Source organism: Zea mays, chromosome 5 (assembly GCF_902167145.1).
Source record: "Zea mays cultivar B73 chromosome 5, Zm-B73-REFERENCE-NAM-5.0, whole genome shotgun sequence".
NCBI lineage: Eukaryota > Viridiplantae > Streptophyta > Magnoliopsida > Poales > Poaceae > Zea > Zea mays.
This window is the reverse complement of record NC_050100.1, coordinates 67,008,735-67,024,879: the sequence shown is the minus strand read 5'-3', so window position 1 is coordinate 67,024,879 and position 16,145 is coordinate 67,008,735. Positions and strand designations below refer to the sequence as shown.

At 48.9% G+C, this 16,145-nt stretch overlaps 1 pseudogene; it reads left to right on the top strand.

The window, feature by feature from the left end:
• Positions 1 to 15,908, top strand: part of LOC103628254 (TORTIFOLIA1-like protein 3) — a 46,174-nt pseudogene extending 30,266 nt beyond the window's left edge.
• Positions 15,909 to 16,145: the final 237 nt, after the last annotated feature.

Below are 16,145 nucleotides of genomic sequence, written 5' to 3'. Positions count from 1 at the left end.
GCCTTAAGTCGTTGCCGACTTAAGTCGATTGCTCCGTTAACAGGGCATAGTGGTCACCCCGAGTTAAGTAAGCGTGAGCATGTTGCACCGCCTTAAGTCGTTGCCGACTTAAGTCGATTGCTCCGTTAGCAGGGCATAGTGGTCACCCCGAGTTAAGTAAGCGCGAGCATGTTGCACCGCCTTAAGTCGTTGCCGACTTAAGTCGATTGCTCCGTTAACAGGGCATAGTGGTCACCCCGAGTTAAGTAAGCGTGAGCATGTTGCACCGCCTTAAGTCGTTGTCGACTTAAGTCAATTGCTCCGTTAGCAGGGCATAGTGGTCACCCCGAGTTAAGTAAGCGCGAGCATGTTGCACCGCCTTAAGTCGTTGCCGACTTAAGTCGATTGCTCCGTTAGCAGGGCATAGTGGTCACCCCGAGTTAAGTAAGCGCGAGCATGTTGCACCGCCTTAAGTCGTTGCCGACTTAAGTCGATTGCTCCGTTAGCAGGGCATAGTGGTCACCCCGAGTTAAGTAAGCGCGAGCATGTTGCACCACCTTAAGTCATTGCCGACTTAAGTCAATTGCTCCGTTAGCAGGGCATAGTGGTCACCCCGAGTTAAGTAAGAATGCAAGTCAATCATGAACAAACTGAATATCTTTGAAGCCTTTTTTTATTGATGACATATTTCCCGTTTTACAGAGTACATCGTCGTCCCGATAGCTTTTGAAATACAGCTAGGGATAAAACTTCCTGAGGTGTTCTATATTCCAGGAGTTCCCAATTTCTGTGTCGTCCATCTGAGTGAGACGATATGATCCCGGCCGAGTGACTTCTACTACTATGAATGGTCCTTCCCATAAGGGCGATAGCTTGTGCCGTCCCTCCCCCGTTAGAATTCGGCGGAGGATGAGGTCTCCTACTGAGAAGGATCGTTGTCGCACGGCCTTGTCGTGATAGCGTCTCAGAGTCTGCTGGTACCGTGCCGATTGAATTACTGCGTTCAGCCACTCTTCTTCGAGTACATCGACATCTTCAAGCCTGGTTGCTTCGGCCTCTGCTATGCTTTCAAAGATCAACCTTGGCGCCCCAAACTTGAGATCAGCAGGCAATACTGCCTCTGACCCATAGACCATGAAGAAAGGAGTGTTTCCATGCAGAGCTCGGCTAGGTTGGGTTCTTAGGCTCCAAACGACGTAGAGCAATTCCCTTATCCACTTTCCTGCGAACTTTTCATTTTTTCGAATACCTTTTTCCTGAGTGCCTCCAATATCATCCCGTTAGCTCGTTCAACCTGCCCGTTGGCTCTCGGGTGTGCTACCGAAGCATACTTGACCTGAATGCTTTTTTGCTCGCAGAAATCGAAGAACTCTGAACTTGTGAAGTTGGACCCCAAGTCGGTTATGATACTGTTCGGTATTCCAAATCTGAATATTATGTCTTGTATGAATTCCACGGCTTTAGCTGAGGTTAAAGAAGCAATGGGTTTGAACTCTATCCATTTAGTGAATTTGTCGATTGCTACCAGTACATGAGTGTATCCTCCTTGAGCTTTCTTGAAAGGTCCAATCATATCTAGCCCCCAGCATGCAAAGGGCCAAGTCACCGGTATGGTCTGCAATTGCTGTGCTGGTAGATGTTGTTGCTTCGACAAGTACTAGCAAGCTTCACACCTCTGAACTAACTCGGCGGCATCACTTTTCGCTGTTGGCCAATAGAATCCCGACCTGAAGACCTTCCCGACTAGTGTCTTGGACGCTGCGTGTATTCCACATTATCCAGCATGAACCTCATCCAGAAGTTGCTTCCCAGTAGACGATAGAATGCATTTCATGAAGATGCCTGATGCGCCCCTTCTGTATAGTGTCTCCCCAATGAGTGTGTAGTGAGCCGACTGTCTGGCGATGCGCTCGGCTGCATTTTTATCGTCTGGCTCCTCTTCATTCTTTATATATCTGATGATCGGCCTTCTCCAGTCATCAGAGCTTGACTCTGGTTGATTCACGATATTACACTCTTCTGCCTGATCCATTGAGATGCTTGGTTGTGGTATTTCTTGTACAAAGACTCCGGGTGGGACCTGAGTTCTACTGGATCCTAGCTTGGACAATACATCGGCTGTCGTGTTTCGATCTCTTTCTACATGATGAAATTCCAGGCCTTCAAATTTATCTTCTAGTTTTCGGACGGCAGTGCAATATTTTCCCATTGAATCATTCGAACAGTCCCATTCTTTGTTTATCTGGCTTATGACTACCAAAGAATCTCCGTATACCATTAGTCTCTTGATGCCTAATGATATGGCAATGTTTAGTCCGTGGATCAGAGCTTCATACTCGGCTGCATTGTTAGAGGCTGAAAATAGCAACTGGAGGGCATATTTGAGGTGCTCGCCTCCAGGTGCGATGAAGAGAATTCCCGCGCCTGCTCCTTGCAGCTTCAGCGACCCATCAAAATACACCCGCCATACTTCTGCAGTTTCTGGGTTCTCTGGTACTTGTTGTTCAGTCCATTCTGATACGAAGTCAACCAATGCTTGGGTTTTGATGGTAGTGCGAGGTCGAAATTCGATGTCATGAGATCCCAGTTCGCAGGCCCACTTGGCTATTCGGCCAATGGCTTCCTTGTTGTGAAGGATGTCCCCTATCGGAAAACCAGTGACTACTATGACTTTGTGGTCGTCAAAGTAGTGACGTAGCTTGCAGGCAGTTAGAAGTACTGCGTATAATAGCTTCTGAACTTGAGGATATTTTTTCTTCGAGGGACCCAGAACTTCACTGATGAAATAAACGGGATGCTGCACTGGGTAGGCATGTCCTTCTTCTGCTCGCTCGACTACCAACACGATGCTTACCACGTGAGTCATGCAAGAGATATACAACAGCAGATTTTCAGCTGGTTGAGTTGATGTGGCTCGCCGCGGTGGTTTCAGTACTGGTGGGGTTGTCAAGAATTTCTTCAGTGCATCTAGGGCTTCCTGTGCTTCTGAAGTCCACTGAAACTTGTCCACCTTCTTGAGTAGCTTGTAAAATGGTAAACCTTTTTCTCCTAGCCTGGATATAAATCTGCTCAGGGCTGCCATACATCCGATAAGTCGCTGAACCTTCTTTTGTGATCGTGGAGCTTCCATTTTCATGATAGCTTCAATCTTATCCGGATTAGCTTCAATTCCTCGGTGGCTGACAATAAATCCGAGTAGCTTCCCTGCCGGTACCCCAAAGACACATTTTTTGGGATTAAGCTTCCATCGATATCGCCGTAGACTGTTGAAAACCAGCTGTAAGTCTTCGATGAAGTTTTCCGAGTTCTCTGTTTTGATTACTACGTCATCCACGTAGGCTTCCACACGCTTGCCCCAGTGATCGGCTAAGCATGTTTGAATGGCTCTCTGATAAGTCGCTCCAGCGTTTTTGAGGCCAAACGGCATGGAGGTATAGCAGAAAGCACCGAATGGAGTGATGAACGCTGTTTTTTCCTCGTCTTCCTTTGCCAAACTGATCTGATGATACCCGGAATAGCAGTCCAGAAAAGACAGCACAGAACATCCAGCGGTGGAGTCTACCACCTGATCTATCCTAGGGAGCCCGAAGGGATCCTTTGGACAATGTTTGTTGAGATCTGTATAGTCGACACACATGCGCCAATCCACTTTATTCTTTTTGAGTACAAGAACAGGGTTGGCTAACCACTCGGGATGTAACACCTCTCTAATAAACCCAGCCGCGACCAAGCGAGCCAACTCAGCGCGAATGGCCTCTCTTTTGTCGGGCGTGAAGCGACGTAGTTTTTGCCGGATCGGCCTTGCTTGGGGGTAGACCTTCTGTTTGTGCTCGGCCAGTTCTCTCGGGACTCCCGGCATATCCGCAGGTTGCCATGCGAATACGTCTCGGTTGTCTTGCAGAAACCGGACGAGCGCGCCTTCCTATTTATCGTACAGACTGGAGCTGATGATGGCAGTCTTGCGTTCATCAGCAAACCCCAGGTTGATCCTTTTAGTTTCTTCAGTCGGCCGCATAGAGGTCGCGGCTTGAGCTCCGTTCGCCGGTGCTGTAAGGTCTTCCTCAGGCTTAGAGTTCGCCTGCGCTGAAGAAGTCGCCGACGGTTTGGTGGTGAGGGCTGCTTGGATGGCCACTCGGAAACATTCTGCGGCGCCTTGGAAGTCAGCGCACACAGTTATGATTCCTTGTGGCCCTGGCATCTTCAGTATCATGTACGTGTAATGCGGGATGGCCATGAATTTTGCCAATCCCGGCCTCCCGATGATGGCGTTGTACCCGCAGTAGAAGTTTGCTACTTCGAACCTCAGGAACTCGGTTCTGTAATTCTCCGGAGTTCCGAAGGTGACAGGCATGTAGATGTGGCCCAACGGGTATTCCCCTTTGGTCGGCACGATGCCGAAGAAAGGAGTGTCCGACTCGTGGAGTTCTTTGAGGTGAACTCCCAAGCCTTGGAGTGTCCGAGGGAAGGTGACGTTGATGCTGTTTCCCCCGTCCACTAACACCTTCTTCACCCTGCTCTCTCGGATCACCGGATCGACGAGGAGCGGGTACTTGCCTAGGTGATCGAAGTTGAGCCATTGATCTGCCCGAGTGAAGGTAATCGGGTGCTCCGACCACCGGTACGGAGCGGGAGGACCGGTGGTCGCCACCAATATCTGGCGATCGTTGAGCTTTTGTTGTCTTCTGTTCTCCTGCGACAAATGTCCGCCGAAGATGACGTTGACCTCTCTGTCAACGCGTGGGAAGGCTCCTCCTTCCCCCTCCTCCTGCTGCTGGGGTTGTCGTGGATCTTCTGGTCCTCCCCGCGGCGGAGGAGGAGGTAGAGGTTGGAAGGGTCGGCCGTGTCCGATGGAGTGCTTGAAGTCCCTGCAGTTCCGCAGGGTGTGGCGCATGTCCTTGTGGTACGGGCACTGGGCGTCGAGGATGTCGTCCAGCGTGCGCTCGCCTCCGCGAGGTCCACCCCGGGCACGAGAGGCAGGTGGTCCGGCGGCGTGCACCTCTTCGCGAGGTCTTTTCTCCCAGCGCTTGTCGGGTTGCTGGTTCGCGTCGCGTCGTGGCGCTGCCGGTGCGGGCTTCGCTCCCCCGATGAGGTCCTGAGCTCGCTCGTCGGCGGTGATGTAGAGGTCGGCTTCCCGGAACAGCTGCTCGGAGGTAGTCGGCGCTTTCTGCAGTATGGCTCGGACGAAGGCCGAGTCATTGGATCCTCTGTAGAAGTCCTCGATCACGGCCGCCTCCGTGACCTCGGGGATACGATTTCTCATGGTCTGGAACCTTTTGAGGTACGACCAGAGAGTTTCGTCCCCCCAACGCTTGATGGATTTGAGGTCCCACAGTTGCGCTGGTTTGTCGGAGAGGGACTGAAAGTTGGCGGTGAAGCGTCGACTGAAGTCGTTCCAGTCGTCGATGCAGTGTCGAGGTAGATGTCGCAGCCATTGTAGTGCGTCTTGCCCGAGGATGATGGGTAAGTACGCGGTCATCACACCCTCGGATGCTCCGGCGGCTCGGGCGGCAGTGGTGTAGACGGCCAACCAGCCTCCTGGATCCTGCTTAGGTTCATATTTGTCGACATTGGATACCTTGAAGTTAGGGGGCCACTGAATGGCCCTAAGGCGCGGAGTAAGGGCTGTCACTCCACACGTGTCCTCCTGTCGTCGGGGATGACGTCTGTCCCGGGGAGGGGAGTAGTCGTTGTGGTTCCTCGACCGACCCCGGGTAATACCGCCAGTCGAAGCCGTTGCTGACTCGGTTCTAGTTGCCTGACTCCGAGCTGGGATGCCGTGATCCCTGTCGTACTCCTCCCGGCGGCGGATCTCGTTCTCATGCCGTCGTTCACGCGAAGCGTTGATGGAGCTTCGCGCGTCCCGGCGACTGTTGATGGCGTGTCGTAGATCGTTCGGCGGGTGAGCGAGCGGTAGAAGATGGTTGGCTGCCTGGGTGAACAGTTGTCGATAGCCTTCGGCGTCGAGAGTCCGAGGGAGTCCATCTGCTATCCGAGCTAGTACCCCTCCGACTTCACTTGGCGTGTTCATGGCTCGGGCGAAGTCGGGATTCAGGTTGCGCCCGAAGAGTGGATTTTCCCAGCGCTGCCTTGCGTCCTGCTCGGCTTGTTCCTGAGCTCGTCGGCGATCACGTCGGCGGGAATTCCTTCGTTCTCTGAAGACGCGTTCCTCCGGAGTTTCTCCTATCTCCGAGACCTCGTCCCGCGAAACAGGTTGCTCCGGATCCCGTTCTCCGGCCTCATGATGTCGCCGAATGTTTCGGCGCCGGTTTCTCCGCCGGCGGGATTCCCGCTGAGGTGGTTCTTCTCCGGGTGCGGTCGGCTCGTCGTCGGAGACGGGGGGCGACTCCACTCTCCCAATGAAGAGGATGTCGGGGTAGAATGGTGCGGCGGTTGTGGCGATCTTCTTCCCGTTCTCCTTTGAGGGTGGAGGAACGGAAAGAACGACTTGCTTCCTCCCGGTCTCTTTCTTCCTTGCGATCTGTGTCCATTCTTTCGTCGGGGAAGCAGACAATGGAGTTCTCCGGGTCAGCGGGCTCTCGGCCCCTGGCTTGCCGAGGGCGATCTTTTTTCGGAGCGCTGGAGGTCGCGCTTTTTCCTTCCTCACCCCGATATTCTCGGAGCGTGTTGGAGTGGACTTCTTCTTTGGCGGATCGGCGATGCGGTGTAGAGTTCCCTCTTCATCTGCTATGGACGAGATCGTTCCAAAGCAGAATACGGATCCGGGTCGGAGGGTGATCTTGCTGTAGAAGGTGACGACCATTGAGCTAGCTTGGATCGGCGACACCCCGCCTACCTGGCGCGCCAGCTGTCGGTGTTTTGGGTCCGACCGCACACCCGGGGTTGCCTCTCAAGGTGTTTTAGGAGTAGGACGGTGTCGCCGACTGTAGCCAAATGGTTCGTGCCCGATGCACGAGGAACAATGGACAATGTTTACAGGTTCGGGCCACTTCGAGATGCATAACACCCTACGTCCTGGCGAGTATGCTTTGTGTAATGGGTTACAAGGGAGCTCTCGTAAAGAATTGAGGTGGGTGGCTGAGTAGTAGGATCGATCGTTCTGAAGGGGTACCCCCTAGGCCTTATATATTCGACCGTGAGGCAATACATGTGGATATGCACCTAAGAGATAGTGAACCGCTTTTGTCTATCTTCCTATGATTCTGCTGACTTATCCTCGTCTGGTTACGTCGTTCGGGGCTCCAGCGCGAGAAAGTCGGATCTTCTGTTGTGGTCGCTTGCTCAACGCTGTGGGGCCGTTCAGGTTTGCGCCCACCCGGCCTTATGTCGATCTGCTTCACTAGTCGTTTCTCCCTAGGCCCATGAAGGAGTGACCTCACGATTTGTTGGGCTCTTGGGCCTTTCGTGAGGTCTTTTATCCTTCCAGTGGACCCGGGGGATATCTATCCCCCACACCAAGCACGACACTAAGCCTGCTTAGCCGTGCCGTGCCAGCACGGTAGGCCCGTTTAGCCCATTTAGCTCGTTTTGCACTACACCACAGAATTTTAGTCAGACATTCACAAACACAGTTAAAACATACTAAAATAGCTAATATTGAGCTGTTTAGTGCAATGGCTGACTCATTAAAAACCTATCTAGGTAAAAACTCACCCTTGTGAGAAAACCCTAGATAGGAAAAAAGAGTACAACACACAGCTAACTAGTCGTGCTTGGATCTAATCATGCATAATCGTGCCTAACCGTGCCTAGGGGCTAATCGGGCCGTGCCCGTGTCGGCCCAGCGTGCCCGGTGCTCAGCCCAGGCACGACACTACCCATCGGGCCGTGCCGGCATGGGCCCGACTCCAGCTGTACCATGCCGTGCTCCGGGCCGGCCCGATTAGCCCGGCATTATTGGCCATCTATAGGTTTGACAAGGTTGGTCATCAATTTGGTTTGGATCTTATTTTTGGCATTTTTTATCTTGACTGTGGGGTTGACCGGCTGAGTAACAAAATTCTTCAATGCAGGTCAAGGTTGTGCGAGAGTCGATGAACCAGATGATTGAGGCGTGGAAGGAGATCCCGGGTGCTGAAGAGGACGAGTGCTCCTCCGCTCTGCCACCAGCGTCCCAGTCACAACGAAGATGTTCTCTTACAGGTGAGGGGTATCCCCTTCGTACTGTACTTGGCTACTTTCTACTACTTCCGCATGTACAGATCTGCTAATCTTTTTCCTATACCTTGCAAGAAGTAAAGAACTAAATAGAGTCTCTTGTTGTTTACTTATAAACTCTTGATGAAAAGTTGGGTAAATGCTACACCTATTTTTTTATATACAAATTATCCTGTAACTACTCAGGGAGTGCAAGTGATGGGCGATATCTAGCTGCTTCGCTGGGCTCAAACTCAGTTCCTTCAGCAACAAGGAAGAGCATATTATCTGTAAGCAGATCATCTCCACCTGATGTGTCTACCAGTGTCACCATAACAAATAGTCCTTCATCCATCAGGAACAAGAAACTCTCACTGCCTTCATATCACAAAGTGTGCCAAGCAAATAATTGTGATTACAAGGTCGACATTGTTGTTTCTCTGGATGCTACCCCAATGAAAGTGGTGACGGAGGAGAAGCTGCTGAAAGGACGCGGTGTGAGAGACAGACTGGAGTCTAGGAGGACACTCTTCAAAGGCAGCAAGGATAGGTCGGCCAAGCTGGCTGCCCACAAAGCAGGGTCACAAGTTGTTCCGTACGAAGGTGGTGGTAATTTGGAAGAGATTTCAGAAGTTGAAGGTGGATCGGAAAGGTATGCAGTTCACAAAGATGATATCTTGTCAGAAATAAGGACACAACTCCTTCAGATTGAAAATCAGGAAAGCAGTTTAATGGAGCAAATGAGTATCTGTCACCATTAATGCTGAGTTATCGATCGAGTAGCTCGTTAATTCATTAAAATTCCTTGCAGATTCTGACTCTGATGTTACGGTTTATTTTTTCAGTAACCAGAGGATGACAAGCCTGCTACAGGAGTTGGTCCTAAGTTATACAATAAGCCTGACTTTTTTTTACAGAGTACACAAATGCCAGGTTTTTCCTGTTTGGGCTAGCACCACAAATGGAAACAAAAAATTGGACTCAGCCCATCGTGAAGATATGAATGAAGAGCATTGTCCCATTATTCTGTTTTTTCGGTAATTAAAGCATCATCTCCATTCTTGGTTGTTCCCATTTTTCTATTATTTACTAAGTAGCTTATCTGGCTAATGTTAAAAACTGGAAGAAGACCATTGAAAGGGAAATAGGGTCAAACCTTTTTCTAAATGATTTTGGTGGTTGAATTGCCCAACACAAATAATTGGACTAACTAGTTTGCTCTAGATCACATGATCTACAGGTGCCAAAGGTTCAACACAAACCAATAAAAAGAACAAGTTAGGGTTCAATAGAAAGGAGCAAAAAGGAAACCGAAGTGTTCCCTGGTCTGGCGCACCGAACTGTCCGGTGTGCCACCGGACAGTGTCCGGTGCACCAGGGTGAATCAACTCAAACTCCTCAGCTTCGGGTTTTCCAGACGTAGCTCCGCTATAATTCACCGAACTGTCCGGTGCACCACCGGACTGTCTGGTGCTCCAGCGGAGCAACGGCTACCTGTGCGCAACGGTCGTCTCTGACGGATGAACTGTGCAGCACAGTAACGCGACAGAAGTCAGAGCAGAAGTGAAAGGGAATTAGGCTTACACCTAGTTCCTATATAATTTTGGTGGTTGAATTGCCCAACACAAACAATTGGACTAACTAAGTTTGCCCAAGTGTACAGATTACACAGGTGTAAAAGGTTCACACTCAACCAATAAAAAGACCAAGTTTTGGATTCAACAAAGGAGCAAAGTGGGAACCGAAGGCCCTCTGGTCTGGGAGCACCGGACTGTCCGGTGCACCACCGGACAGTGTCCGGTGCACCAGAGGACTCCAGCTCAAACTCGTCACCTTCGGGAACTTCCAGAGGCACTCGCGCTATAATTCACCGGACTGTCCGGTGTACACCGGACAGTGTCCGGTGCGCCAAGGAGGAGCAGCCTCAGAAACTCGCCAGCTTCGGGAATCTCCAACGGCTAGTCCGCTAAAATTCACCGGACTGTCCGGTGTGCACCGGACTGTCCGGTGCGACTCCGGAGCAACGGCTATCTCCGCGCCAACGGCTCTCTGCCGCGCATTTAATGCGCGCCCTGCACGCGCAGAGGTCAGGCGCGCCCATACTGGCACACCGGACAGCAAACAGTACGTGTCCGGTGTGCACCGGACACCCAGGCGGGCCCACAAGTCAGAAGCTCCAACGGTCAGAATCCAACGGCAGTGATGACGTGGCAGGGGGCACCGGACTGTCCGGTGTGCACCGGACTGTCCGGTGCGCCATCGAACAGACAGCCTCCCAACGGCCACATTTGGTGGTTGGGGCTATAAATACCCCAACCACCCCACCATTCATTGCATCCAAGTTTTCCACTTCCCAACTACTACAAGAGCTCTAGCATTCAATTCTAGACACACCAAAGAGATCAAATCCTCTCCAAATTCCACACAGCGCCATAGTGATTAGAGAGAGAAATTTGCCGTGTTCTTTTGAGCTCTTGCGCTTGGATTGCTTCTTTTCTTTCTCACTTGCTCTTGTGATCAAAACTCAATTGTAACCAAGGCAAGAGGCACCAATTGTGTGGTGGCCCTTGCGGGGAAGTTTTGTTCCCGTTTGATTGAGAAGAAGAAAAGCTCACTCGGTCCGAGGGACCGTTTGAGAGAGGGAAGGGTTGAAAGAGACCCGGCCTTTGTGGCCTCCTCAACGTGGAGTAGGTTTGCGAGAACCGAACCTCGGTAAAACAAATCCGCGTGTCTCACTTGTTTATTCGCTTGCGATTTGTTTGCGCCCTCTCTCGCGGACTCGATTTTATTTCTAACGCTAACCCGGCTTGTAGTTGTGTTTATATTTGTAAATTTCAGTTTCGCCCTATTCACCCCCCCTCTAGGCGACTATCAATTGGTATCAGAGCCCGGTGCTTCATTAGAGCCTAACCGCTCGAAGTGATGTCGGGAGATCACGCCAAGAAGGAGATGGAGACCGGCGAAAAGCCCACTACAAGCAATGGGAGCACTTCATCGGAAGAGTCCCGCACCAAGAGGAGGGAGAAGAAGATCTCCTCCAACAAAGGGAAGGAGAAGAAATCTTCTTCTCACCACAAAGAGAAGAAGGAAAAATCTTCTTCCCACAAGCCGCATCGGAGCAGAGACAAACAAAAGAGGATGAGGAAAATGGTCTACTACGAGACCGACACTTCATCAACATCGACCTCCGGCTCCGACGCGCCCTCCGTAACTTCTAAACGCCAAGAGTGTAAGAAGTTTAGTAAGATCCCCCTACACTACCCTCGCATTTCTAAACATGCACCTTTACTTTCCGTCCCATTAGGCAAACCACCAACTTTTGATGGTGAAGATTATGCTAGGTGGAGTGATTTAATGCGATTTCATCTAACCTCACTCCACAAAAGTATATGGGATGTTGTTGAGTTTGGTGCACAGGTACCATCGATAGGGGATAAGGACTATGATGAGGATGAAGTGGCCCAAATCGAGCACTTCAACTCTCAAGCGACAACGATACTCCTCGCCTCTTTAAGTAGAGAGGAGTATAACAAAGTGCAAGGGTTGAAAAGCGCCAAGGAGGTTTGGGATGTGCTCAAAACCGCACACGAGGGAGATGAGCTCACCAAGATCACCAAGCGGGAAACGATCGAGGGGGAGCTCGGTCGGTTCCGGCTTCGCAAAGGGGAGGAGCCACAACACATGTACAACCAGCTCAAGACCTTGGTGAACCAAGTGCGCAACCTCGGGAGCATAAAGTGGGATGACCACGAGGTGGTTAAGGTTATTCTAAGATCGCTTATTTTCCTTAACCCCACTCAAGTTCAATTAATTCGTGGTAATCCTAGATATACTAAAATGACCCCCGAGGAAGTTATCGGGCATTTTGTAAGTTTTGAGTGCATGATCGAAGGCTCGAGAAAGATCAACGAGCTTGACGAACCCACCACATCCGAAGCTCAACCCGTCGCATTCAAGGCGACGGAAGAAAAGAAAGAGGAGGCTACACCAAGTAGACAACCAATCGACGCCTCCAAGCTCGACAATGAGGAAATGGCGCTCGTCATCAAGAGCTTCCGCCAAATCCTCAAGCAAAGGAGGGGGAAAGACTACAAGCCCCGCTCCAAGAAGGTTTGCTACAAATGTGGTAAGCCCGGTCATTTTATTGCTAAATGTCCCATATCTAGTGACAGTGACCGAGGCGACGACAAGAAGGGGAGAAGAAAGGAGAAGAAAAGGTACTACAAGAAGAAGGGCGGCGATGCCCATGTTTGTCGGGAATGGGACTCCGACGAAAGCTCTAGCGACTCCTCCGACGACGAGGACGCCGCCAACATCGCCGTCACCAAAGGACTTCTCTTCCCCAACGTCGGCCACAAGTGCCTCATGGCAAAGGACGGCAAACGGAAGAAGGTTAAATCTAACTCCTCCACTAAATATGAGTCTTCTAGTGATGATAATGCTAGTGATGAGGAAGATAACTTGCGTACCCTTTTTGCCAACCTCAACATGCAACAAAAGGAAAAACTTAACGAATTGATTAGTGCCATCCATGAAAAGGATGATCTCTTGGACACCCAAGAGGACTTCCTTATTAAAGAAAATAAGAAGCATGTTAAGGTTAAAAATGCTTATGCTCTAGAAATTGAGAAATGTCAAAAATTATCTAGTGAGCTAAGCACTTGCCATGAAACAATAGACAACCTTAGAAATGAAAATGCTAATTTGTTAGCTAAGGTTGATTCTCATGTTTGCAATGTTTCAATTCCCAACCCTAGAGATAACAATGATGATTTGCTTGCTAGGATTGAAGAATTAAACATTTCTCTTGCTAGCCTTAGAATAGAAAATGAAAATTTAATTGCTAAGGCTAAAGATTTTGATGGTTGCAAAGTTACAATTTCCGATCTTAGAGATAAAAATGATATTCTTCATGCTAAGATTGTTGAACTTAATTCTTGCAAACCCTCTACATCTATTGTTGAGCATGTATCTATTTGTACTAGATGTAGAGATGTTGACGTTAATGCTATTCATGATCATATGGCTTTAATTAAACAACAAAATGATCATATAGCAAAACTAGATGCTAAAATTGCCGAGCACAACTTAGAAAATGAGAAATTTAAATTTGCTCGTAGTATGCTTTATAATGGGAGACGCCCGGGCATCAAGGATGGCATTGGCTTCCAAAAGGGAGACAATGTCAAAATTAGTGCCCCTCCTAAAAGATTGTCCAACTTTGTAAAGGGCAAGGCTCCCATGCCTCAGGATAACGAGGGTTACATTTTGTACCCTGCCGGTTATCCCGAGAGCAAAATTAGGAAAATTCATTCTAGGAAGTCTCACTCTGGCCCTAATCATGCTTTCATGTATAAGGGTGAGACATCTAGCTCTAGGCAACCAACCCGTGCCAAGTTGCCTAAGAAAACTCCTACTGCATCAAATGAACATAGTCTCTCATTTAAAACTTTTGATGCATCTTATGTTTTGACTAACAAATCCGGCAAGGTAGTTGCCAAATATGTTGGGGGCAAGCACAAGGGCTCCAAGACTTGTGTTTGGGTACCCAAAGTTCTTGTGTCTAATGCCAAAGGACCCAAAACCATTTGGGTACCTAAAGTCAAGAACTAAAATTGTTTTGCAGGTTTATGCATCCGGGGGCTCAAGTTGGATACTCGACAGCGGGTGCACAAACCACATGACAGGGGAGAAGAAGATGTTCTCCTCCTATGAGAAAAACCAAGATCCCCAACGAGCTATCACTTTCGGGGATGGAAATCAAGGTTTGGTCAAAGGTCTTGGTAAAATTGCTATATCTCCTGACCATTCTATTTCCAATGTTTTTCTTGTAGACTCATTAGATTACAATTTGCTTTCCGTTTCTCAATTATGTCAAATGGGCTACAACTGTCTATTCACTGATATAGGTGTCACTGTCTTTAGAAGAAGTGATGATTCAATAGCATTTAAGGGTGTGTTAGAGGGTCAGCTATACTTAGTAGATTTTGATAGAGCTGAACTCGACACATGCTTAATTGCTAAGACTAACATGGGTTGGCTCTGGCATCGCCGACTAGCACATGTTGGGATGAAGAATCTTCACGAGCTTCTAAAGGGAGAACACATTTTAGGACTAACAAATGTTCATTTTGAGAAAGACAGGGTTTGTAGCGCATGCCAAGCAGGAAAGCAAGTTGGTGCCCATCATCCACACAAGAACATCATGACGACCGACAGGCCGCTTGAGCTACTCCACATGGACCTATTCGGCCCGATTGCTTACATAAGTATCGGCGGGAGTAAGTACTGTCTAGTTATTGTGGATGATTACTCTCGCTTCACTTGGGTATTCTTTTTACAGGAAAAATCTCAAACCCAAGAGACCTTAAAGGGATTCTTGAGACGGGCTCAAAATGAGTTCGGCTTAAGGATCAAGAAAATAAGAAGCGACAACGGGACGGAGTTCAAGAACTCTCAAATCGAAGGCTTTCTTGAGGAGGAGGGCATCAAGCATGAGTTCTCTTCTCCCTACACGCCACAACAAAATGGTGTAGTGGAGAGGAAGAATCGAACTCTATTGGATATGGCTAGAACAATGCTTGATGAATACAAGACTTCGGATCGGTTTTGGGCGGAGGCAGTCAACACCGCTTGCTACGCCATCAACCGGTTGTATCTACACCGAATCCTCAAGAAGACATCATATGAACTCCTAACCGGTAAAAAGCCCAACATTTCATATTTTAGAGTCTTTGGTAGCAAATGCTTTATTCTTGTTAAAAAAGGTAGAAAATCTAAATTTGCTCCTAAGACTGTAGAAGGCTTTTTACTTGGTTATGACTCAAACACAAGGGCATATAGGGTCTTTAACAAGTCCACTGGACTAGTTGAAGTCTCATGTGACGTTGTGTTTGATGAAACTAACGGCTCTCAAGTAGAGCAAGTTGATCTTGATGAGATAGGTGAAGAAGAGGCTCCATGCATCGCGCTAAGGAACATGTCCATTGGGAATGTGTGTCCTAAGGAATCCGAAGAGCCTCCAAGTGCACAAGATCAACCATCCTCCTCCATGCAAGCATCTCCACCAACTCAAAATGAGGAAGAGGCTCAAGTTGATGAAGAAGAAGATCAATCAAATGAGCCACCTCAAGATGATGGCAATGATCAAGGGGGAGATGCAAATGAGGAAGACAAGGAGGAAGAGGAACAAAGGCCGCCACATCCAAGAGTCCACCAAGCAATCCAACGAGATCACCCCGTCGACACCATCCTCGGCGACATTCATAAGGGGGTAACTACTCGATCTCGTGTTGCCCATTTTTGTAAACATTACTCGTTTGTTTCCTCTATTGAGCCACACAGGATAGAGGAAGCTCTTCAAGATTCGGATTGGGTGGTGGCGATGCAAGAGGAGCTCAACAACTTCACTAGAAATGAGGTATGACATTTAGTTCCACGTCCTAATCAAAATGTTGTAGGAACCAAATGGGTCTTCCGCAACAAGCAAGATGAGCATGGTGTGGTGACAAGGAACAAAGCTCGACTAGTGGCCAAGGGGTATTCACAAGTCGAAGGTTTGGATTTTGGTGAAACCTATGCACCCGTAGCTAGGCTTGAGTCAATTCGCATATTATTAGCCTATGCTACTTACCATGGCTTTAAGCTTTATCAAATGGACGTGAAAAGTGCTTTCCTCAATGGACCAATCAAGGAAGAGGTCTATGTTGAGCAACCTCCCGACTTTGAAGACAGTGAGTATCCTAACCATGTCTATAAGCTCTCTAAGGCGCTTTATGGGCTCAAGCAAGCCCCAAGAGCATGGTATGAATGCCTTAGAGATTTCCTTATTGCAAATGGCTTCAAAGTCGGAAAGGCCGATCCTACACTCTTTACTAAAACACTTGAAAATGACTTATTTGTATGCCAAATTTATGTTGATGATATTATATTTGGGTCTACTAACGAGTCTACATGTGAAGAGTTTAGTAGGATTATGACACAGAAGTTCGAGATGTCTATGATGGGGGAGTTGAAGTATTTTCTAGGATTTCAAGTAAAACAACTCCAAGAAGGCACCTTCCTAAGCCAAG